This window comes from Herpailurus yagouaroundi, unplaced genomic scaffold, assembly GCF_014898765.1.
Source record: "Herpailurus yagouaroundi ecotype Mexico unplaced genomic scaffold, PumYag 29, whole genome shotgun sequence".
Classification (NCBI taxonomy): Eukaryota; Metazoa; Chordata; class Mammalia; order Carnivora; family Felidae; genus Herpailurus; species Herpailurus yagouaroundi.
In genome coordinates, this window is record NW_024412377.1 from 84,193,755 (window position 1) to 84,217,696 (window position 23,942).

Consider the following 23,942-nt stretch of genomic DNA (forward strand, 5'->3'; position numbering starts at 1 on the left):
ATTAACCAATATCTGTTCCTATCAATATGAGAATCATAAGTGAAATATTTTAGTTTTAATTGCAACTATGGTGGTTTTGATTTGACTCTGTAATTAACATCTGCATTCTAGACTTTGTGATACTTTGAAAACATTATTTATGGAAGGTTTGTCCAAATATAATTTGGTGCTTATTGCTTTTATCAAATGTTGAATGAAATAAAATGCAAAAACTTGTGCTTCTGAGAGTTGTGCTGATAATCATTTATTGTATCTCCTTTTCTAAACACAACCACAATACAGTTGTAACAGCAGGCAAGGCATTGTTAGGTTGTTTCTATTCATACCTGCAATAGAATTTGAGCCATCAAAAAGAATGAAATTATGCCATTTGCATTGACATGGATGGAGCTAGAGTGTATTATGCTAATTGAAATAAGTCAGTCAGAGAAAGACAAATACCATATGATTTCACTTATACATGGAATTTAAGGAACAAAACAGATGAACATAGGGGAAGGGGAAAAAAGAGGGAAGCAAACCATAAGACACTCAACTATAGAGAACAAACTGAGGGTTGATGGAGGTGGGTGTGGGATGGGCTAAATGGGTGATGGTGGGCATTCAGGAGGGCACTTGTGGTGAACACTGGGTGTTACATATGTAAGTGATGAATTGAAATATGTAAGTGATGAATCACTAAATTCTACTTCTAAAACCAATTATTACCCTATGTGTTAACTAGAATTTAAATGAAAACTTGAAACAAACCCATAAGGGAACAGCAAATATACATAAGAATTTAGGCAATCATTTGATTCATAGTTTTGTGAATTGGACCAAGAATTGGAGTATTTTATAGCAGACCAAGCCCAGGAAATTAGAGACACATGCTTCCTCCAGCTTATCTCCACCCCCCCCCCCCCATATCTTCGTCCCTCCCATACATATACTCACCTCACAGTGGGGAGGGAGGAGAATGAGAGAGGTGTTCAGCTTTTGATGAGCTTACCTAAAATTTTGCCTGAAGAAGCTATTTTAATTTGAACATTTATGTAACTTTGAACATATATGTAAGTTTTGTGCTTTGTGGCTTGATACTATTTTCATTTTGATTTACATGTGGATGAAGGCACCATATTTTTTCAGTCTTGAAGGTCTCTAGAGGTCTTGATCTGAACTTGAACGTACCAGTGAATTTACCCTAAGCAAACACTTATACATTTTCTTGCCAGTTATAAATGAACATTTGTTGAGTACAGTCAGGGTGCTGGGAGTGGGGAGAAGTGGATTAGGAAAATACAGAAAGTACAATCCTGGGTACCAGGAAGTTTACGGTATAGCTGATATGAAAGATTGCAGGGGAAAGATGGAGATTCTTTTACAGGGCTAGGTATCAACAAATATAGATTGATTTAGTGAACAATAAGTATGTAAGTGTTTCAGAGCTGCCATTGAGATGTGAGAACATCCTCAGGAGGGCTAACTGTAGAGACATCTTACAAGAGTCAAGTTTCTACTTGGATTTTGGAAGTTTAAAGATTTTATTGAAATGTATTAAATTTGCCTTTACTTTGAAACAGGACTTCAGTGTTTCTAAAACTCACTTTATATTGGTTTCACTGTTACCATTTCCTTTAGAAGTGATATAATTTGAAGTTTAGAATCATGTGTTTGTAATTTGCTTTTCATTTTTCTCTCTTAAAAAATTGTATCCATAGGGAGAAAAAAACTTGTTTACCGTAACTACTCCTTTTAAGGGTAAAAACTAAAAGAGTGAGGGGATATGCATTAAAAGATTAGGATAACATCATTTTGAACAACCTCTTTTCTTCCTTAGCTTTTCACTCAGTAATATTACCTAAGTAAATGTATAAATGTTGATTCCATATTGATGCCCAGCAAAATAGAGATTCCTAAGTCCAGTATCATCAGAGATAGCTTTGCATTCCTTGGGGAGGGGGATCTTTTATTCCCTGATTGGGTACCCTGCAACATGACGTAACTAATTACTAGCTGCAGTTCTGACTCTCAGTAACATTGTGAAATTATTTACTTACTTACCCTTTACTTACTTTCACACTCTTCTTACCCCTCTCCCACTCTACTCAGATGTCCATGAAGTCTGGAGGTTACCCCCTCCCAGGTGACCTGCTTTTCTTACAGGAGACCCTGGGATTTGATGAGTGTTAGGTGTATGACAGGCACTGTGCTAGTTGCTTCACATAATTTATTGCAATACAGATAACTATGGATGTAAAAAACGTGCTGCAGAGAAATGCAAGAAATGAATAGCATCACACAAGTAGCCAGGTTTTCAATCCGTTTCAGACTCCAAAGCCTGTGTTGTTTGTACTACAGCAAAACATTTTAAAACCTAGAATAATCTGTGCTGCAAGTTCAGGTTTTGTGCTGGTCACAAAGGAAAATTGCTTCTGGCTGGGAACATTGCCCTGGTGCCCTTCAAATTAGATGAGGTGGATCTAATTAGTCCTACTAACTTATAAGGCCAGTTTTATATAGTTGCACCTTAAGTTGTTTAAATGTAGGCTTATTTGAGGGAGATCTTAATCTTTGTTTTGAATTTATTCAGTTCAATTCAATTTAGTGAACACTTACGAATGCCTGTTCTTTGCTAGTCACTGTGCTAGATGCTGGTGGTACAAAGACCGTCTATTTAGGGAGACATTATAACATTATAATACAATTTATTGAATCCTATAATAGAGGCGTATGCAAGGGATCATGGGAGCATAGGAGGGAATAATTAATTTGAGGAAAGATGTCATTAAATGCTATATTTGATCAGAGCCTTGAAGGTCAAGAAATAAAAATTTGCCAAAAGGACAGAAAGAGGTTGATAATTTATTTCAGGTGATGGGACCAGCCTGTGCAGATGTGTGAATATGCCTGGTATGTTTAGGATACGACAAGAGTGGTAGATTGAACGATGGTCAAAAATTCTTCCTTTTCCTGCATCTGACTCCTGGCAAAATGATATTGAAGATTCTGCCATTAAGAAGTGGAATCTGTTTCCTCATCACTGAATTTGGTTGACCATGTGACTTGCCTTGGCCAATGGATGTTAGCAGACGTGAAACCAGCAGAGACTTAAAAGGTGCTTGTGCACTAGGGATTCTGTGCTTGGAATTCCAAAGACTATACTGTGACTGAGCCCAGGTTATCTTGCTGGAGGATAAAGTAGCCACCTGCAGGAAACAGAGTCTCTGGCTGACAGTCCGCTAACCACTGGAGATGTGAGTGAGATCATCTTGGACTATCTCGCTGATCCACCATTTGCCCATAGCCACATGGGAGAGTCCTGGAAAAATCTGTTGTCAGCCCAGACGGAATGACCCAGCTTATTTGCACAGTTAAGAACTAAACAAAATGTTGTGTTAGCCACTAGGTTCGGAGTGTTTTGTTGTGCAGCAAAGCTGATACACAGAGGGTCTGAATAGAGTGCAGAGAATGTGGGAAGAGGCAGTGACTGATGATGAAGAGGAATGTAACATCTGCAACATCATGTTGAGAAGTTTAGATCTATTTTACAGGACCAAACTTCCCAAACTTCACTGATTAATGTACCACTTTGATGTCTTTAAAAAATGTCTACCTACTACATGAACTAGATTTTTATTTAAGTTTTCTGATTTTTTTAAGTTTATTTATTTTGAGAGAGAGAGAGAACACTCTTGCAGAGGGGAGGGGCAGAGAGCAAGGGAGACAGAGAATCCCAAGCAGTCTCCACTACTGTCCCCGTAGCCCTGTAGTCCCTCCTTCACATATGGTAAGATCATGACCCGAGCCAAAATCAAGAGTCAGATGCTTAACCAACTGAGCCACCAAGGTGCACCAAATTGTCTGATTTGTATATCAAAATTTATTTTAAAAACAAACAATATTAAAACCCCAGTTTGATGTGTTATTTCTGAAACTTAAAATATAAATATTTAAAATGTTGTCTGTGTGCCACCAAAAATCATCTTGTATATTGTGAGTGCTGCATTCTAGTATTTCCTGCTTTAATCAGTATGAATCAGCAGCATGTGGAGAAAAAATGGAAGTAGGGAGGGGCTGCAGTTGGGAGGAGTGAGGAGGCTATTGCAGAGGTCCAGGTAGGATATGGCATATGGTAGACAGACTTAAGATGTGTTCTGGAAGTGACAGGACCTGGTGACAGATTTGATGTAAGTGGGATGAGAATGGGGACTGTAAACTATCCACTGAATAGATACTATTAAGAAAGGGAAGAGAAAAAAAAAAAAAGAAATAGATATGATGTTGCACCAAGTTTGAGTTAGTGAATCATTTGAAAACAGAGGTCCCTGAGGCATTTATATATGTGAGTCTAAACTTAAAATGTTGTTTTTGAAGTCATCAGCATGTAGGTGATAGGTAGTTGAAGTCACAGAAGTAAATGAGATAAAGAGGAAGAGTTTAGTATAGAAATCTTTGGCTTTTTTTTTTTATCCCCAAATTCTTAAGGCATATGATTTATCCCAGAAATAGTTCACTAGAAACCATTCACTAGAAGTAGTGAGTGGTTCATATAGGTAAAGATTCTCAGATAGGGGTAGAAGGTATCGTGTAGTTTGAAAAAAAATGAAGAACAACCGTTAGGTCATTTTGATACATTACCCTTCACCCCTTGTTGATTTAGAGTGAAATGAGGACACTGCTGAGGAAGAGGACAGAATGGTCTGAGAGGTATACCTCTTCAAGAGGGACAGGACTTTTATAGAGGCGAAGAAACTTTAAGATGAAGGGCTAAGCCATGACACAATTCAGCAGAGAAATCCAGTAGTTTGTGGATTATTTTTTAATCAGATCTGGCTCATCAAAGTATAGTACTTGGGATATAATAGGAGCATAGTAAATAGGTGGACGATTTATGTAGAACCGCTTTATGTTTGAAACATTCCATGAGCCTTAAATAATCAAGTCAGACGGGATTTGTAATTATATGGCTTTGGGCTCTAAAATCAATGTGGATTTAAATTTTGTTTCTCTGTCCATGGTTGTCGTCTTTGAAGAGTTCTCACTTGGGCACCATTGTCCTGATCTCAGTGCAAAGGAATATCTGAGCTTGTTTTCAGGAGATAATGAGAGTCAACATTTTTGTGATGGTCACTTCACACATGGGCCTCCTAACCTTTGCCACCCATGGTTCCCAGAAGTAAGTTATTTGCCTTATGATGATTTGGGTTGACAGGGTGAAGATCTGTGACGGGCAGAATTGGAACGTCATCTGCCTGTGTGGTTCTCAGGTAGTGCTCAGAGTCATATCAGGTTTTAAAATGATCGTTATTATTTTTTGAATGACATAAATTTCTGCCAGGCTTTCCCTGAATCTCAGGAAAGGCCCCAGATCAGGGCAGTTTCCTCAGACCATGATTTGGTGCCTGTGCATCTTGCTTAGAGCTTGCTCAGCAGCACACACTGGTTTGACATCTGGCAGTCACGACTCCTGTGAGATTGGCTTCCCCACAAATGTGCCCTGAAAGCATCCCTGCTGTGCCCCTTCTGTCCAAGTGTAAACACATCACAGGAAATGAACAAATAAAGGCCCCACTTTTCTGGAAGGAATCAGGATCCCCTTACCCAGCTGGAACCCTGGGGTTTGGTGTCCAGCTTCAGGAAATTTGACCAGCCATTTGGGTAGAGGCTGTTGTCTTGTGGCACCTTTGTCCCTTTCTCCTTCTGATTTCCCATGTGCTATCCATACCCTCTGTTCTAAGTCATTCAGCTGAGGAAGATTGCTTCAGGACCTTTAAAATGTGAAATAAGGGTTGTCTTTCATTGTAGATTCATTAGTGCAGCTGGATTTAGTTATTTACAGTTGTAGATTTGGCATTGCATTTGGTGGGGTAGGGGACTCTTAAAAACAATTGAAGCAGTCTAAAGCTAAATCTGCAAATAAGTGAATGTTCACTTCCACTTATTTTCATATGAAGATAAAAATGTGAAAATGATTAAAATAGGTACATGACAAGGAAGTTAAGATATCTGTGTAAAGGAAGAAGGCCTTTTCACTTTTCCCTTGCTGTCTTCCCGGTTTCGGTTTTTTTTTTTTTTTTTTTTGCTCCAGCCTAATGAATGCGTTTTAAGTAAAAATACACACACTCTCTGTGCTTTCTATCTGCCTCCTACCACAAATATCAGCTCAGCTCCTCTTTCAGATCCACTTCAAGGAAACACAGACTTGAAAACTCTCCTCCATGGTTTTGTCTGAACTGGCTGCCATTCGGCAGCACACACTGGATCCAGTTGCGGAAGTGGGGGAACCTGAGAGGTGCGTGAGCTGGCAAGAGTGACCATTTAGGCGCGTGAGTCCAGTGGGCCTGCGTGAAAGGATGTAGGTAAGCCCGAAGCTAATGGGAAAAATAGGGGGTCGTCACTAATTTTGATGTGGGGAAATCTTCTGCGTGCCAGGGTATTTGAATATTTGGCAAACAGCTGGCTGGGCTCTGGGAGAGTGCCTCTTGATTCGCCTCGTCAGATGTTCAAAGATAAAATGAGGCAGCCGGCGCGCCAGCACATAGCTCATAGCCCTGCAGTCAGTTTTGAATTTAGATTTGAATTGTGATATCAATGTCATGGTGGCACATGCTTTGAGAAAGTACTTATATAGAATAATTGAAAGATTCAGTGTGAAGCTTCTGAAAGCCATAATTTAAAGTCCCAGAAGCCTCCATATTACTTTCACCATTAAAATTTAAAGTGACAGAAGCCCAATTATGTATGGTTATTTTCTTAAATAAAATCATATTTCTAACCCAACTGAAAGATTCATTGCTGCCCACTAATCTCTGTCAGGAGAACCAATCTCAGCTGCATTCAGTGTCGGCAGCAAAGATGGTTCCCTTTATCCTAGGGACTGTGAAGTGACACTGAGGAAGCAGAAGTGGAAGCCCTCTGTGGAGGAGCTGGACTTGAGGCGGCTGATTTGCACTATGATCACCCTTATGGATCCTTTCTGGTGCCAGCTTCCACACTTAATGCAGTATAACTTTAATAGCAGTCGACAAACCCAAGTAAGGGCTGTAGCACACAGTTTGCAAAACCTGAATGACGTCAAAAACTGTTAAGAGGGGGCAGCTGGTTGTAAAGCTAAATCTCACAGTGGAGTGGAGACTGGAATATAACTTTATTTATTTATTTATTTATTTATTTATTTATTTTTTCCCCAACGTTTATTTATTTTTGGGACAGAGAGAGACAGAGCATGAACGGGGGAGGAGCAGAGAGAGAGGGAGACACAGAATCGGAAACAGGCTCCAGGCTCTGAGCCATCAGCCCAGAGCCTGATGCGGGGCTCGAACTCACGGACCGCGAGATCGTGACCTGGCTGAAGTCGGACGCTTAACCGACTGCGCCACCCAGGCGCCCCTGGAATATAACTTTAAAACCTGGTAAAGAGTATAACTTTGGGGACTATTGAAAGATATGAAGCTTTTCCCTCTTTTATGAATTCACGGAAATCGATTTACCAGAAGCCTCTCTACCTGAAGACTCAGTTTGCCAGAAAGGCATATATGGCCACTGACACCGTGGCATAAAAATAGATCCATGGGAATATAGCACCATGTCCCGTGCAGAAATTTTAGTTTCTATCAGTCAAAAGTATGGAGCCAGACTTTTAGACTATGCATCTTTCCACCAATTTCTTTGGTCTGTTTGATTTTACTTTATAGTGTGTTGTGATTTGGAAATAAGGTTGTGATGGTAGTCAGGATTGTGATGAAAAATTGCACAAGGCTAGTCAAGCTTAAACCATTGTTATTTATGAGAAACTTTATTCCTCAGGGTTCCCAGGGACAAAGGAGCATGTGAATCAACTAATATTATGATGCACAGTGTTGAATGATATCAAGAGTATATGTACATCAATACTAATCTAAGCAATGTCTTATAAATTATACATCACAATTTCTCAAAAGTTTCACAGTATGATAAAACATTTACAAGTACATCTTGGTTCTGCTAAGTGTTGTTATGACTTTAGCACAACCAGCCCTGTGGCAGTTTGCAAGTTCAATTTTTGTTGCCTGGCGTTGGCCATAGATTCTTTCTACCCTTGTACAGAACTGGTATCATGCTGTGAATTCAACTTCCCTTCCTTCATCTCTGCCTCAAAATCACTGTGGCTTTTCCTGTTCTTTCCCTTTTATTCATCTCAGTAAGAGGCATTCACCTTCACTTGTGTCCATGATTCTGTCACTGTGCTTAGACTCTTCCGCTTTCCACATTTGACATTTTGTTGGCCTCTTCCTTAAAAATAAAAAAAATTCCTTCCCTATATTCCCTACTCTGTTTTCTGTCTTTATTCTTGACTTCTTTCTTGCCTTTGCTTTCGCACCATTCGCTCTTTCACCTGTTGTAGTCTACGTTTAGCCACTATAGGTGCTACTCTCTCAAGGACTACTGTCCCTGTAGGGCACAATGACTTACCTAATTGGTAAATTTGGGGTGGATAAGTAGTCCAGCTTAGCCTCCTGCCACTCTCCTTCTACTTGAGAAGGGCCTGCCTACCAGGAACCTACATTCTCGCAGAGGAAGGAAGCCCACCCCAGACCAGCACTGTGGAGATGGACTAATTCTGTAGTTAAGAAAACTAGGCTTGTCTGGCTTTTATCTCCTCTATGCTGGTTGCAGTCTGTAACAATGGTTATATCCTCATCTGTTTTATTTTTGTATTTTTTCTTGTTCACAACCCACGAGAAGAAGGAAGTCTCAGTTTGGGAGAATTGCTTAGAAACCTAAATAAATGAAATAGTATATACAAGTAGAAAGTTAGTTTTCCTTCCCAATCTCATTTTCCAGAGGCTTGGCTTCTCTCTCTTTCTCTCTCTGCACTTTTGAAGATAGCAAAAAAGTTGCCGTCTGTAAGCCAAGAAGCTGGCCCTTACCAAGAGCTAAATCTGTTGGCACCTTGATCTTGGACTTCCCAGCTTCCACAGCTGTGGAAATGTATGTCTGTTGTTTCAGTCACCCAGTCTGTGGTAGTTTGTTATAGCAGCCCAAGCTGAGTAATTCTTTCTGATTTTTCTATGCATATGCAAATGTATGTATAAGTTTATAATAGAAAAATTTTACCTGAATGTCACACAACAGAAATATACATAGCTATATATTTATCTCTACATATTGTATCTCTCTAAAATGGGTATTTCTATTTCATATAATCTCTTTACATATACATTTATTTGTATACATACATACTTGTATTTTTTCCAAAAATAGTAGCACACTATTTATACATTTTGTTCTGCACCTTCCTCTTTTCACTAACACATTTTTATATCAGTAAATAGAGACCTGTATTATTATTTTTAGTGGCTGCACAGTGTTCTCCAGTTTAAATGGTCTTTAATAAACCATTCTTCAACTGCTGGCCATTTAGATCCTTTTATACTTTTGAGGTTATAAACAATGCTTCAGTGAACATGGTACTGTTTTTATTTTTGTGAATTCATGCTAGTATTTCTGTAGGAAAGATTTCTAGAGCTGGTATTGCTGGGTATCTCATAAGATTTAATTGATTATTAATGATCAGACACTCAGGTTGGGAAGAATTCTGAGAGAGCTCAGAGTTTATCCCACACTTCCAGGAAGGTTGTTTTTTCTCGCCCTGACTTTGAAAAGTACAGAGAATGAGACTCCATATTCTTTCCAGTAATGCCTTCCAGTGACTTGAAATTGAAATAGACTGTCAAAGAAATAATGGTCCGGCCAAGAGAGTTGAAAGTAGAAGACTAAATCCTAAGGCCCTTTGGTGGGCCTGTTTTGCAAAGCAACCAAGCAATGCCAGATAGAGGATTGTAAGAGCTGCGGCAGTCTGATATTTGGATACGTGGACCTCTTGAGTCCAGCCAGACTACAAGTGATCTTAAAAATCTGGTTCCACTACCTACCTCGCAGTGCATCAGGCCTGAAAGAATAGTTGGGCTGTCTTTCACCCAGATTGTTTTGCTTCTGTCCCAAGGCTATTTCTGTTGCACAGAGGCATTTGATAGCTCATTTACAAGCTGACCTAAAGAAAACAAAACAAACAAAACAAAACCGGATGCAACTGGAGAGAGCTGTGGCATCCTTCCTGCTTCAGGTAGCCCCCTGCAAAGCAGGTAGATTTGTTTGGAATCTTTGCAATGCTGTGATGACTCTAAGTGGGAAAATACTGTGTATTAGGATTTGGCTGTCAGAGCAGACATATGCTTGACTGTCACAACTTGTACATTTTTCCCATTCAGGGTGTACATGGTTGCATGTCTTTGTTAGAAACACGTGCAGTGTGGGTAGCAAAGATGACCATGTTAAACATCCAGGAATTTTCATTTAATGTGCATATTTATACAACACTACAGAAAGGACTAGGGCGGCTTGGCTATGTTACATCATTTCCCTGCTAACCAAAGAGATTTGAAATGGACTTTTAATTATTATTACCGATTTGCTATGGCTGTATTCCTTAATATGAACATTTGATTAGGATTAATTTTCTTTAATTGATGAATAGAGCACTTAAAATTGTAGAGTTGAATGTGTTGTTACATGTTGGCATATGTGTGTACTGTATGTTGGCATATGAGGTATGACTTTTTGCTGAAATACAAATTACAGACACTTAACTGTTTTAGTTTTAAGGTCACTGTTCTTTCTCCGCCTTTGTGTGGCCTTTTACATTTGTTAATGGAGATAGAGCGGGGCTAAGTGACTATTAAACTCTTTTCTATATACAGTAAAACCCATTAACATGGACCTTACTAAATTTGGAATTTATGATAATGAGAGAGGGCTGGGTTAAAGTTTACTTTTGCATTGTCTCTGAACCAAATCTTTGCTGAGCTAATAAATAGCATAATACAATTAAAGGGGAATGGCATTATCATTTTATAAAGCAAGCTTTTCAGGCAGTCTAGAGAAGTAACGCGGGATGGAATGAGGTAGTGTGGCAAAAAGGCATAGTGCAGAAGGAGCCACTTTCTATCTGCGTGACCTTGGGCAAATTACTTAGGTTCTCTGAGTATCTTTTCCCTCACCTGTAAATGGAGATAGTTTACCTAATTTATGGGGCTGTTATGAGGGTTAGATTGAATGTATATAGAAAGCGTCTGGTGTGAGTACATACTTCATGAGTTGCAGGTAATTACCACCTACCTAAAATAATTGGTGAGCTCATTTTAAACACTACTCATTTTTTCACTGAAACGGTGTTCCACATGTTAGGGTTTTGGAACACTAATCTGAAATACTGCTTTACTTTTATTATTGATTGAAGGAACCCCCCAGCAGTTTGATGTGGCGGTAAAGAACATGAGCTTTGGAGTCAGACAAACTCAGGTTTGAAAGTATTTCTGTAATGCATTAGCTACGTGGCTTTAGGCAAGTTACTTAATATCTCTCAGGTTTTATTTTCTAATTTGTAAAAATGGGATGAGAATACCTGCTCCAGGACTTTTATGAGGACTCAATGAGATAGTGCATGTAAAGCGTTCAGCCTACTGATTTTCATGTGGTAACCTCTCAAAACATCACCTGTTGCTATTATCGTGATCTTTTTGACAACCATCCATTCTTTAGACTTTTTAATTAATTCAGACTCGTTTTCTTCAATTAACCTAATTAACTCATTTCACTTTTGATATAATCTCCATTTTAAATGTGGATTTTAAGTACATAAGTAAAAAATTATAGAGAGGCAAAATGGCTATAAATAGGTAGGGTGAAAGAGGAAAGAATAATATTTTAAAAGTGGGAGCGCAAGGCCTTAAGTTAGACTTAAGTTACTGAATAGTCAATTTTGTGCATAATATTTGTGTCCTTTATGAGAGGTCTTTATATTAGAAGGAAATCAAATTGTGTGTGTGTGTGTGTGTGTGTGTGTGTGTGTGTGTGTGTGTGGTAGAGAGTGTGGACTGGTCACCAGCTCCTGCCATTCACTGGAGAGATAAGCAGTGAAATCCATGTTCAGTTTTATTTTCATCTTGCTTTCCCTGTATGTTTCATAGGCTGTATGGATGAGAAATGTAAGCACTATAATGTCCTGCATGGAGACAGTAATCTATCCTCCCCTTAATGACAGGCTTACACAGTTTGTCGGAATCCATCACCTCAACAGATCAGACTGAATTACTTCAATGACTGGCAAATGGGTGGCACTCATGGTGAAGTGAAAGCAGCCAGGTGTGTGTGTTTATTAAGTGCTCTTCAATAGAAAAAAGTGGGTTTTACTGAAATCTCTCTCATCCATGCTATTTTTGCAGAGGCAAGAAGTGCCCATCTTTCTTTGGGAAAACAGAAGAATGATTTTTCTTAAGATTCTGAAATACAAATTCACAACCATAAACGTGTTATAAAAATCAGGTTTTTGGGGCACCTGGGTGGCTCAGTCGGTTAAGCGTCTGACTTCAGCTCAGGTCATGATCTGACCGTCCGTCACTCAGTCCAACCGGACTCAGTCCGTGAGTTCGAGCCCCATATCGGCTCTGTACTGACAGCTCAGACCCTGGATCCTGCTTTGGATTCTGTGTCTCCCTCTCTCTGCCTGTCCTCTGCTCATCCTCTGTCTCTCTCTGTCTCAAAAAAAACCCAGTTTTTTCCCCCCACATCGTATACATGCACAGTGGAACCTTGTAATAAAAACTAGAACCAATAATGTTGGGGCTATGTGCCTTTGAATTTCCAGGGATGCCCAATTTAGGCAGATAATTTTTGCAAGTGAAGTCAGTTCATTAAGTTGACAACCAGTGGTTTAACATATATGAACTTTCATAAAACTAAGTTCACAAGTCAGAAAAAACCTTCTGTAAGACCAGGTTTATTAAGATTTGGGTCAGAAAAAGCAATCACTCTAATGTATGCCATGTTGATTAGTAGCATTATTCATATCTTTATTGGAAGTACCTAATGGTTTGTTGTTAAGGTGTGGCATTATGTGTCTAGATTTGGCATATCAATAGGAACAGCAATAATAATTAATTTTTATTGGATTCTTACTGTGTGCAGACACTGTGATAGAAGCTGGGGCTATAATGGGAAGCAAAAAAAAAAAAAAAAAGATACAATCTCATGTTGGTAACAACCTGTGAAATAGGTATAGATACAAACAAGGTCATAGAATTTAAATAATTTGTCCCTGGTTTGATAGGTCATAAGTGGCAGGGCTAGAAATACAGTGCAGTATTTGCTATAGCAAACTAACTTTTGCTTTGGTTAAGAGACTCCAAACAAGCCAGAAAGAGCTCCCTGACACGGTGGAGGTGCCATACCAGCTTTGGACTGCTTATGCTTATACTGTCAAGGGGGGGAGAAATAAACTTCTGTCTTACTACTCAGCTATCCCTGGGTGTTGGCTTCATTCATATGTCTGAAGATGTATAATCATTCTTTAAAAATTTTTAGGTTTATTTATTTATTTTGAGAGAGACACACAGAGTGAGTGGGGAGAGGCAGAGAGAGTGGGGGTGTGAGAGGATCCTAAGCAGGCTCTGCACTATCGCCACAGAGCCCCAACTGGGGCTCAGACTCATGAACCATGAAATCATGACCTGAGCTGAAACCAACGGATGCTTAACCAGCTGAGCCACCCAGGTGCCCCATAATCATTCTTTTTAAAGGCATTTCCTAGATGTTGCACTTCTAACTCATACTCACATCCTACTAGCTATACCTATCTGCCAGGAAAATATATTTTTGTAGCCATGTACTTCTCAAAATTTAGGGGTTCTAGTAATGAAGGAAAAAGGAAAGAATGGGTATTAGAGGATAGTTGGCAGTCTCCGCGTCATATGCCAATTATGAACATTGTTTTGAAATAAAATTTTGACCACAGGCTTAGACAATGACAGATGAGCTCAAGGCTTTGGGATGTGCCTACGTCCATTATCCATTTCTTTCCAAGTAGTATATCAAAGTTATGTATGCATGTGTGTGTATGTATGTATGTATATATATGAATGTATACAGTGCATGTATGATATATTTAAATATAATATGTGAGATATCATAAATATTACATGATTCTACAGTGGACTCTGGTCATCTGCAATTGCTAATTCAAAATTTCACAAGAGAAGAGCCCCCCTGCCCAGCTCTCAAACCTAATGCAGTCTCTGATGAACTCAGTTGCCCATATGGAGCTGCTTGGAAATATTGTGTCTTGCTCACAGATAGACCTCCATGGTCCTTTTTCCTGGGTCCAGCTCTTTAGGTCCTACTTTACTAGTGACTAAGAGAAAAACAAAAAAAGAAAAATAGAAGTTAAGTTAGAGCTGGTCTTATTAGTCTGCCGTAGGCCTTATCTAGAGGAAGTGTTATTGAGGAGCATCTCCCAAGTGAAAGGCAGTTCTATACCTGTTTTGCCTCACTGGCCATGTGGAAGTGGAGAGAAGCAATCTAAAGAGAGTGAGAATCACAAGAGATGAACTCCAAAGACGCCACAGCCTACAGAAGTCAGAACTTTTAACCTTTTTTCCGCATAGACCAAAAGCTTCGCTGCCTACTAAGAGGCTTGTTTGAATCCAGTAACTTGACTCAGTCTCTTGCCTCTTTTCCTCCATGGGAGTGAGGCTGGGGAGTGGAGTAAGGGTAGAGAGCATGTGGAAGTGGAACTTTGCTGTCCTAGAGATCAACATCAAGTACTTTGAAGGCACCATAACAAATACAGGACATGGCCTTTATCCCACTTTTCTTTTTTTTTTTTTTAATTAAAAAATTTTTTAATGTTTATTTATTTTTGAGAGAGACAGAGACAGAATGCGAGTGGGTTAGGGCAGAGAGAGAGGGAGACGCAGAATCCAAAGCAGGCTCCAGGCTCCGAGCTGTCAGCACAGAGCCCGACGCGGGGCTCGAACTCACAAGCTGTGAGATCATGACCTGAGCCGAAGTCGGACGCTCAACTGATTGAGCCACCCAGGCACCCCCGTATCCCACTTTTCAAAGAATTAATTGTCTGGGAGCTAATAGATATGAAACATTTGGTGAAGATTAAGTAGTTGAACTGTGTATTATTGATTATTCCAGAAGAACCCAGGTAAGAGATAAGTCAATGTGGATTTGTTTCTTGGGGAAAGCTTTTTAGATCATGTCACAAGTGAGGTGCCAAAGGATGAAAGGAACTAATTAAGAAGGCAGAAAAGAGGGGGTGATGCATAATGAGCTTAGAGGTCAGTGCATCTGTGTGCCTGAAGCAGAGACTTCATTTTGGAGACCAGAGAGTGAAGTAGAATAGGAAAGTAGGGTACTTCAGAATTCAGGCAGGAGTTAACCTGTAGGTAGTCATGTAAGTTTTTTTTTTTTTTTAATTAAGTTAATGTTAACCTCTTTTAAGTTTTTATGGAATGAAGGGAGGATAAATTAGGAAATTGAATGAATGAATAAATATAAAGACATTGTAGATATTATAAAAACTAGCCTCTTAAGTAGAATTTGTGTAGGCTGAGAAGACAGGGTTTCTATGCAGTATCTCAGTGACATAGGTTGCCAGGGAATAAGAGAAGTCAAGGCTAGGTGTATCAGGGACTGGAGTCTGCCTGCACTAGGGTTAGCCCGCAGTCTAGTCCACAGTGAACAAGAGGAAGTGATGATCTTAGGGTTGGGTCACGAAAGAAACTGAGGAGATCCAATTCAGAAGGAGACTTGGTTAACTAGAATGTAGACAGCAGGTGAGATTGAGTCAGGAATGGTGGTGTCATGGCAGGGAGCAATCTAATCGTAGCTGGATCCCAGCCAGCAGCTGGAGTTCTGGAATAGAATCTGGGGAAGTGTAGTGTCATGGCCCTAGTCAAGTAGGTTTAAGTTCAGGGCAAGGCACATGGTATTGAAGGAAAGAGGGAAACTAGTCAAGGTAAAAGCCAGCTCCAAAGATTGGGCCAACATGTCTAGAGGAAGCAGGGAAATGGAGAAATGATGAAGCCGTGTAAACTCAGTGCAATTCAATGCACTTGTGGCCAAGGAAGGAATACGGTTCCTGCTATCTGGTGGGCTGAGGTTGCTTCTCTTTTGCCTGCCTGATGAGGATGGGTTGAAGGTCACAGCTGGGCTGAGCCTCTTTAGTAGAGACTTCAGGGGACCGAGCTCAGACAGATCTTGGAGCGAATGGCTGCAGTGGAGGCCCAGTGGAGGTAGCATCACCTGGAAGGAATTGAGACTAGAGCAGAGGAGATGTAGGCATAGCTAGGAGCCTGTCATATGCCAGGCAGAGGAGATCAGGTCTTGACAAAGGGGTAGGGAGGATTTAGTAGAAATTCAGAAGTAAAGGGCACTGCAAAAGACATTTCAAATTAAGAAGATGTTTCAGTGACAAGTTTGATATAATGGGTAGAGAAGGAAAAACCTAAAATGATTCCAGGCTGATATTAAATGCTCATATAGTATGACATTTTTGTTCATGAGCTGAAGGGTGCTTTAAGCACATTGCTTTGCGCCTGCTTTTTTAAAAACCCAAATAAATAAAGTAAATTAGTGAATAAATGTGTTAAGGCTAAGCTTACTTGTGTGTTTGTTGGCTTTACATCTCAACTGCAGTGGGTCTGCAGTGGGACATTTTAGAGAGAAATAGCCCTTGAGCATGTGAATGTTTCTTGCAAAGATGGTTTTCTTTCCTGTTCTAAGATAGTGTTAGTAAGGTGCATGTGCCTGAGTATGACTGAAAAGCCTAAGGTGGGGCCTACCTGTATCTGTCTGTTGCTATCAAGGGGCCTTGTCTGCTGGAGGTGACCTTTGAAGTGTTTATGCTTCTTTTACTTACCTGGTTAGTTCAGAGCCTTTGCTGAATAAAGAGTGCTCCTCCCCAGCCTGATTGCTTCACAGCAGGAGGCTGTCTGCAGCTGTGATTTCCTGGCCATCCACTTTGGTGCCACCTGATGGGACACAGGCATGGACAAAAATTTACTATTCATTAAGGGATAGGGCTCGGCACCTCAGGGGGGGTTTATTCCTGTTTATGGAGGCAAGGGAAGAAAATGCAGATTCCTTACCTGGATAGTTGTTTTCAAAATGTATAGATAGGTGGTGTTTCTGATTTTATTAGGGCTTGGATCTGCACCTGGGTGGCATGGGTTTCAAAGTCATTATTTAAGGTAAGGAAAGATAACTTCAAACAGCATTATCACCACCAAAGATCTTGGTTGTATTTTTGAAAGTTTGAGCTAAATAATTGTAGTGATCACCAAAAGACCAACTGCTGTACTTCTGAAAAGTTGCTCTTAGAAAGGCTTGGATTAATCATTTGTTTCCATTTTGTTTACAGATGTACTGTCTGTAGGACAGGGGTAGACTGAATACCTGCTTCACTGAATACCTGCTTCACATCACCTTTCACATTTTCTTATTGGAAAGACAGCCGTTGGAGAATCATCTTGTTACCATCAGCAAAAATGCAAACAAATCAAGACATTAAGAATGCCACAGTGGCCAGCAGTTAATGATGCCAGTGTCACACAAGCTTCGGCAAAGTTTTCAAGACAGTGTGCCTCACTAGCCCATAAATCAGGAAAGATTGAACTTATCCTTTTTTGTCTCAGCTGTTACTTAAATCAATGCAACCCCTCCCAATTAATGTGAATTGAAACATGCATTGTCTTTTCAGCTTAATTGAGTACTTACTATGTGTGAATCACTGCACAAAATAGGGGAGGGAAAATGAGGGAGAAAATTAGGATGTTTCCTGCCTTCAATGGATTTACAATTAGTTTCAGGGCACTTTTTTTCTTCTGCTCTTAATTAAGTGTGTCCCTAAGATAGAAAACAAATGAATGGAAAAGTGTATTCTGCAAGTATTTTAAATCCCTTTAATAAAACACAAAACAAAACAAAACAAAACGAAATAATCTAATGTGGGCAACTCAGGACATCTTCCATTTTTTTGGAGTTTCAATAGGTAGGATTTATTTCATTGATTTTATAAATATTCAGTAGATGTTAGAGATATTAACACATTATAGTTGGAGTTAATTGAATTAAATTCTTTTTTTTCCCCTTTAGGTGTAGATTGTCTGTTGGAAAAGTATTTTGTGTTTGTACATTTCTTGCAGAGTAGGTAGATGAATTACATCTGTTGTCTCTGTAGGCCTCTACCTTCTGTGCCCTAGGGGCCTGACATTCTGAGTAAGTTATTAGCGTGGGGAAGGGAAGATTTGGATCAAACTTGGGAAAGCTCATGGACCCAAGATAGGGCAGGGAAGGAGCAAAACAGACCTAGGCAGTGACTCTGTAGGAAAACTTGGCTGTTTTAGTATTCATTGTGTTGTCTGCTATGTTCCAAAATTACTGTACAGTTTTTTCAAAAATTTATTTCTGATCTGGGAATAAGTCATGATTTTTCCAATGTTAAGGCACTAATATGACTGCAGACACTAGACATTTTATGTAGTGTATGTAACACATTTTAGCATGTACGAACCAACAATAGACATGTCTTTGTCTTCAGTAGTGTCCATCTGAATTGAAAATGTGCCAGCTTTTTTTTTCTTAAAATCATTATCAACAGACTTCTTAATTAAGCTGCCAATACATACTGCCAATAGCACTATGTGCCCTTTGAGAAATGAATCGTGTAAGTGCTGTTTTCCTCTTACTGAATAAACAATGTTGCTCCATAGAAAGTGGATTTAAAATGTTCTTTGAATAGGAAATTATATTGCTTCCGAAAGAATTCGATAAGAATTCTCATACCTTCCTTTCTTTACTTAATTTCCAAAAACTTTTATTTGCTCCTCAATAAGGAATAGTTCTAATTTGACTGATAACTTTAGTTGTATGAGTCATCCTTAATAGGATGCCTGCCCCCAAACTCCTGATGGTGATATGGGATATTTGTTAATCTGAGTTACAAAACTATATTGTATGAAACTGTAGCATTTGTTTCCTATTCTGGGAAAAATTTGTGGAGGGACCATCTCTGTGTTCCCAGAACCTAGCACAGTACCTGGTGCATAGTAAGTATATGTTGAGTAACATTTGGTGATTAAAATGTGTAAAGTAGCTTTTTTTTCTGTGGTTCTTAAAACTCTATAAAAAGACAGAGGGGTCTTGCTAACAGAGTAGCACCTTCACTGGTTTGTAGTTTGTAGTCAGTCTCGTTAGAATGAGTCCCAAATCAACTGGATTCTTCATATACGGTCTAGTCCCCTGGGCTTCTGAATGAGTGTCTTGGATTCATCAGTTCAGCCCTGTGATTTGTACTAACATCCACTCTGCTTCCTCTGCCCCTTGGCCAGCTCAATAAGGGTGGGCCTTTGGAGGGGCTGTTCTGCTTCTCCTCCTCTGGCTTGTCCACCAATAGAAGAGCAATCACTCTATTCACTGGGTATTCACGACATGCCAGGCGCTGAGCTAAGTGTTTTTACACATATTCTCTCACTTAATTATCTCATTTAAACCTTACGGCAACCATCTGAAGTAGGTATTATCTACTGCAGAGATATGTATGTATCTTGCTTAAGTCGTGGGGATCTAAATCCAGATCTCTTAGATTCTAAAGCCTGAACTATTAACCTCTCCCCTCTGCTGCATCCCAGGAGAAATTCCCAGTGCCTGGTGGTGTGGGGGCAGATCAAATCTGGACGTAGTCCAGAATCATTTCATTTAGTATTCCCAAACAGCAAACTGTCTAACAGATAAAACCCAGCAAATCACAGTTGTTTTGAGAATGGGGGAGGGCAGAGCAATTGGGAGAAAGCAAAGTTGGAAACAAACCAATTTGAGTCAAGCCTTTAGCCTTTATCTCATAATGCCTTTTTTTTTTAACTTTCTTTTTTTAACACAGCCTGACACCATGTGATAAATCAAAGCCTGACGTAATTGACCCAGAATTGATCCCCAAATGTCTTTTAGGGGAACATGCTTTAACTCTGGTTGTTGATTCTGAGGAATAATTGCCACCCTAGTAAGGTAATTACATATGCCATTGTTTATACACATAATAGGCTCAGAATGCATATTCTGCACAGAGGGAAAGTGAGTCCTGCTTACACATTAGGGGTGTGTACCATGTGTTGTGTCAGAATGCCACAAATAGCACTTGAACTGCTCCGTTACCGCTGATTTCCCTGACGTGTGTGTGCACGCGTGTGCGTGTAAGGGTGAGGTTAGGAGTGAGGAAGGAGATGGGCCATGGAAGGCTGTTTGTTGAGCCGGGTGGCAGTGATTTGCTTTTCCTTAATTTTTTAGTTTACTCAAACATCTTCTGGATCTGATTCACTTAGCTCGGTCTGGTAAAAGGACTGTTTTTTCTTCCTGTTTGGCATGTGCTTATTAATGAGCTCTCATATTTCTTTCCATCAAAGGCTGTTTACTTTGTGGAAATATAAAGTGAGAATCATTCTCCACAACATCCTCCTAAATGCCCTGTTTTTGACCACCCCTTTAAGTACACCAAAGAGTCAGCTAAAATGGTAGCTAGTGCCTTTCCTTTCACTGTGCTTTCTGGTAAAACTTAAATGGGATTTAAACCACAAATGACCAATTAAAGCACTTCATGCCTTTTTCCTTTAGCCATAAGACAGTAGTTATCCTAAGTAAATATAACAAATAGGCTATTTTGTGGTAGTCTAACCCTAGCATCATGTGTATATATTTTTAAATCAAAGCCTTAAAAAACCCAAAATGTCATGACTTTTTGTAGTACTGCACATTGAAAGAAATACATATGTATTCCAGTATGGAACTGAGCATTGTTTGAGGCCAAAGCAATTCATCCTGGGCTGTTCTCTGCCGCAGTGTCCAGCAAATTGCACGACCTGCTTGTTAGAGTTGACAATAGTGTTTTACCCAACAAAGGCCTCTGCAGCTCTGAGCAGCAGTGGAATGTCAGAATGAGCACATTTCACACACAGATGTGCAGCCATAATAGCCTCTTAAGAAGATGCATGTGGCAGGGAGCTAAGGGTGGGGGTTGGGTGCTTGGAGTAGGTGGCGTGTGAGTGGGTAGGTTGGGGGTCAGTGAGAGAAGGAGGCCAACAGTTAGCAGTAGGGACATGGCCCCACTGACCACATTTAATCAGCCCTCTGTAAACAATTCAACATTTTCATTGTTCTCTAAAAACTAATAAAGAGCAACAAGCACTTTTCATTCATCTTGAAGTAATTTTCTGTCAGGTTGGAGCCCCTCGTGGCCTCCAGCTTGTGCAATGCTAGCTGTGTGATACAACAACTATTGCAATTTATTTTACAAACTCTGGTCATTCACATGTCAGTTAGTGTTCACCAAGCCGGCATCTGAAATTGTGCAGTTAACGAGTTTTACAACATTTCTATCAAGAGAAACTGTTTAGCATAACTGACTCTTAAGGAGTTATTATACCTCTAAAAATCCATTTTAAGGGGCATTATTTAAATAAAATAGAAAAACGGTTCACTGCCTTTTAAAGGGGCTACAAAAAAAGTCCATCAGCTCCAGTGCAGTAATCCTCAGCTTAAAGCACTCTTGAGAGTACTTCTGGGAATTGTCAGCATAATGAAATGTTTTGTGAAATGTCCAGATAGATTCCTCTACTCAACAATTTTACTGCACCATATTTATTTTCCTTCCAGTTTTTAAAGAAGTGAATTACTTTTTGAGAGGATGACTCTATGTTGTGTAGATTAACTGAGCACATTATTACCCAGGTTGTAGCAGAAGTGATGGTTCTCTTTGCAGTGTTATCTACATGCAGCTGCAGACGGGGGCAGAGAAGAGAAAGGCAGCTTTCCCTTCTTAGTGCTTTAGCTCCAGAAGGGTTAAATCACCGTGAGGTTTACAGATTTTTGTATTTTCCTCGGGCTGCATTTCCTCAGAGTTTGAACAACTTTGGGACAAAATAACACCTGTAAACACTTTATTTAAACTTTAAAAATTGGACTCTGTTTTCTTACCCTAAATACAAATGCAGGAAAACCCATACACCTGTACCTTGGCACATGCATAACGATGCATATCATTTGAATCTGGCCCATTTCAATGGGAGATGCTATTGAACATTTTGCTTAAAGAACAATGGATTCCTCACATTAACTGAGATAGCCAATGACCCCAAACCAATTAATGGTGAAAGTCTATAATAGAGCACTATATATATAGCATAGCAGCAAGTTCATTTAGCATATTATATTACCTAACGGGAGTAGAAGCCACCACTTGTAATGTAAATGGGTTAATGGTTCTTTCTACAGTGAGCAAGACCAGGAGAAAAATTATGTTCTGCTGTAACAAGAGATACTCCATATCCTTGGGAAGTGTATCTGTAACAGGGCACATTTTCATTTTGCCACAAATGGTCCCCTAATTTCGTAGACTGATGTTTGTGCACATGACTTTAATTTTCTGAGGGAGACAGGCAGGTGTTCTTGTGCCTGTTAGCTGTATCTGCCCATAAGAAGCACAGTAACATCCATGAGCCAAATACAATTTGACATAATTCATACCTTTATTACCTCCTACAGAATGATATTATTTCATGCTGGCACATTAATGTTTCCAGCACGATACTGTCATTCCTGGAAATTTTACCTTTTGAAGTTCAAATATTGAAGAATGACTTTTAAAATTCTCTAAGTGCCTTAGATTTGGGGGAAAATGCAACTTATTCCAAGGTCAGCTGTTTTACTCTTTTGTGATATTTGATGGCACTGCAGATAATGTTCAGATAATGGAGGAAGATCATATCTGAAAACTTACCTCTTCTTGACCAAAGAACTTTTTCCTCTTCTATTTCCATTTTTGCAAATAATATTTCATCAACTTCTCATGTCAGACTTCACTGTTAGGTGTTCCCCTAGTGATGCAAATTCAGGAGATGCTGACCAAAAAAAATGTTTAAATGATTGCAGCTTGAATCCATTTGGTGTAGTACTTTGATCTGTCCTAATACTCCAGCAGTCAGAATTAGTTAGGGCAGATGGAGTATATAAGTTTCCTGTTGCCGCCATAGCAAATTACCACAAATTTAGTGGCTTGAAATAATACAAATTTATTAGCTCACATTTCAGTAGTTCAACGGTCTCATGGGGCTAAAATCACTTGTTGACAAAGCTACATTCTTTCTGGAGGCTCTGGAGGAGTGTCCTTTCTCTTGCCTTTTCTAGCTTCTAGACACCACCTGCTTTCCTTGACTTGTGGCCTCTTCCTCAAAAACTAGCAGTTTTTTTTTTTCAAAACTAGCAGTTTCTTCAAAATAGTGGTGAGTCAAATCCTTTTCACATGGCATCTATCTGACTCTTTTCCGCTATCACTTTTCTCTTTCTCTGACTGCAGCTGGAAAATGTTTTATACCTTTGAGGAATCATATGATTAGATTGGGCCCACCCAGAGAATCCAGGATAATCTCCCCATCTCAGGGTCCATATCTTAAAACACGTCTTAAATATCTCTTTTGTCAAGTAATCTATATTTACCGATTCTGGATAATGGGACTTGAACATCTTTGATGGGGAGAGGGAGTTGATGGCGTTAATCTGCCTACCACAGGGAATCTCTGAGAGTTCTTTCTCATGCAAGTATTTGGAGAGTTAGTTGCAGTTCCCAAACTTTTAAAATGATGCATGAAAATAGTTTTAAACTTTTGATTATGTAACCCAAAATATGTACATTTCCTTCTAAACCATCCTACTATTATTTTTATTAATAGTATATATACTATTAGAAACGATGGATTTCTTTTTAGTATATAAATAAGTAAAATGGATCTCCTAATGGTTTCTTTGCACCCCAATGCATCTTGTGTGCCCCTTATTTTGGAGAAGAAGGAAAAAGGATGAAGTTGGGATTAACTCGTGTAAATGTGGCTCTTTATTCTTTCAGAATGTAAATCTTCAAAGTGAGGAAGGGACTGCAGAGACTTTTTGTCGGTCTCTGGTAGTTTTTGGAAGTGAGGAGGAAATTTATTTATTTGTTTCACTTACACTCTTACTGCTGTTTGTTCTTACTGAGTGTAACAGTATAGAATGTAACATACCGGAAAGTTACCTGAAAGTTGAGAGCTGCC

General features: G+C 39.4%; 1 long non-coding RNA gene across 3 annotated transcripts in view; it reads left to right on the plus strand.

The window, feature by feature from the left end:
- Positions 1–18,965, plus strand: part of LOC121013115 (uncharacterized) — a 98,141-nt gene extending 79,176 nt beyond the window's left edge. For all 3 annotated transcript variants that reach the window (XR_005782517.1, XR_005782508.1, XR_005782514.1), the window contains exons 4-5: positions 6,162–6,341; positions 17,231–18,965. This is a non-coding gene — a long non-coding RNA (uncharacterized LOC121013115). The remainder of the gene's footprint in view (positions 1–6,161; positions 6,342–17,230) is intronic.
- The last annotated feature ends 4,977 nt before the right edge of the window (positions 18,966–23,942 follow it).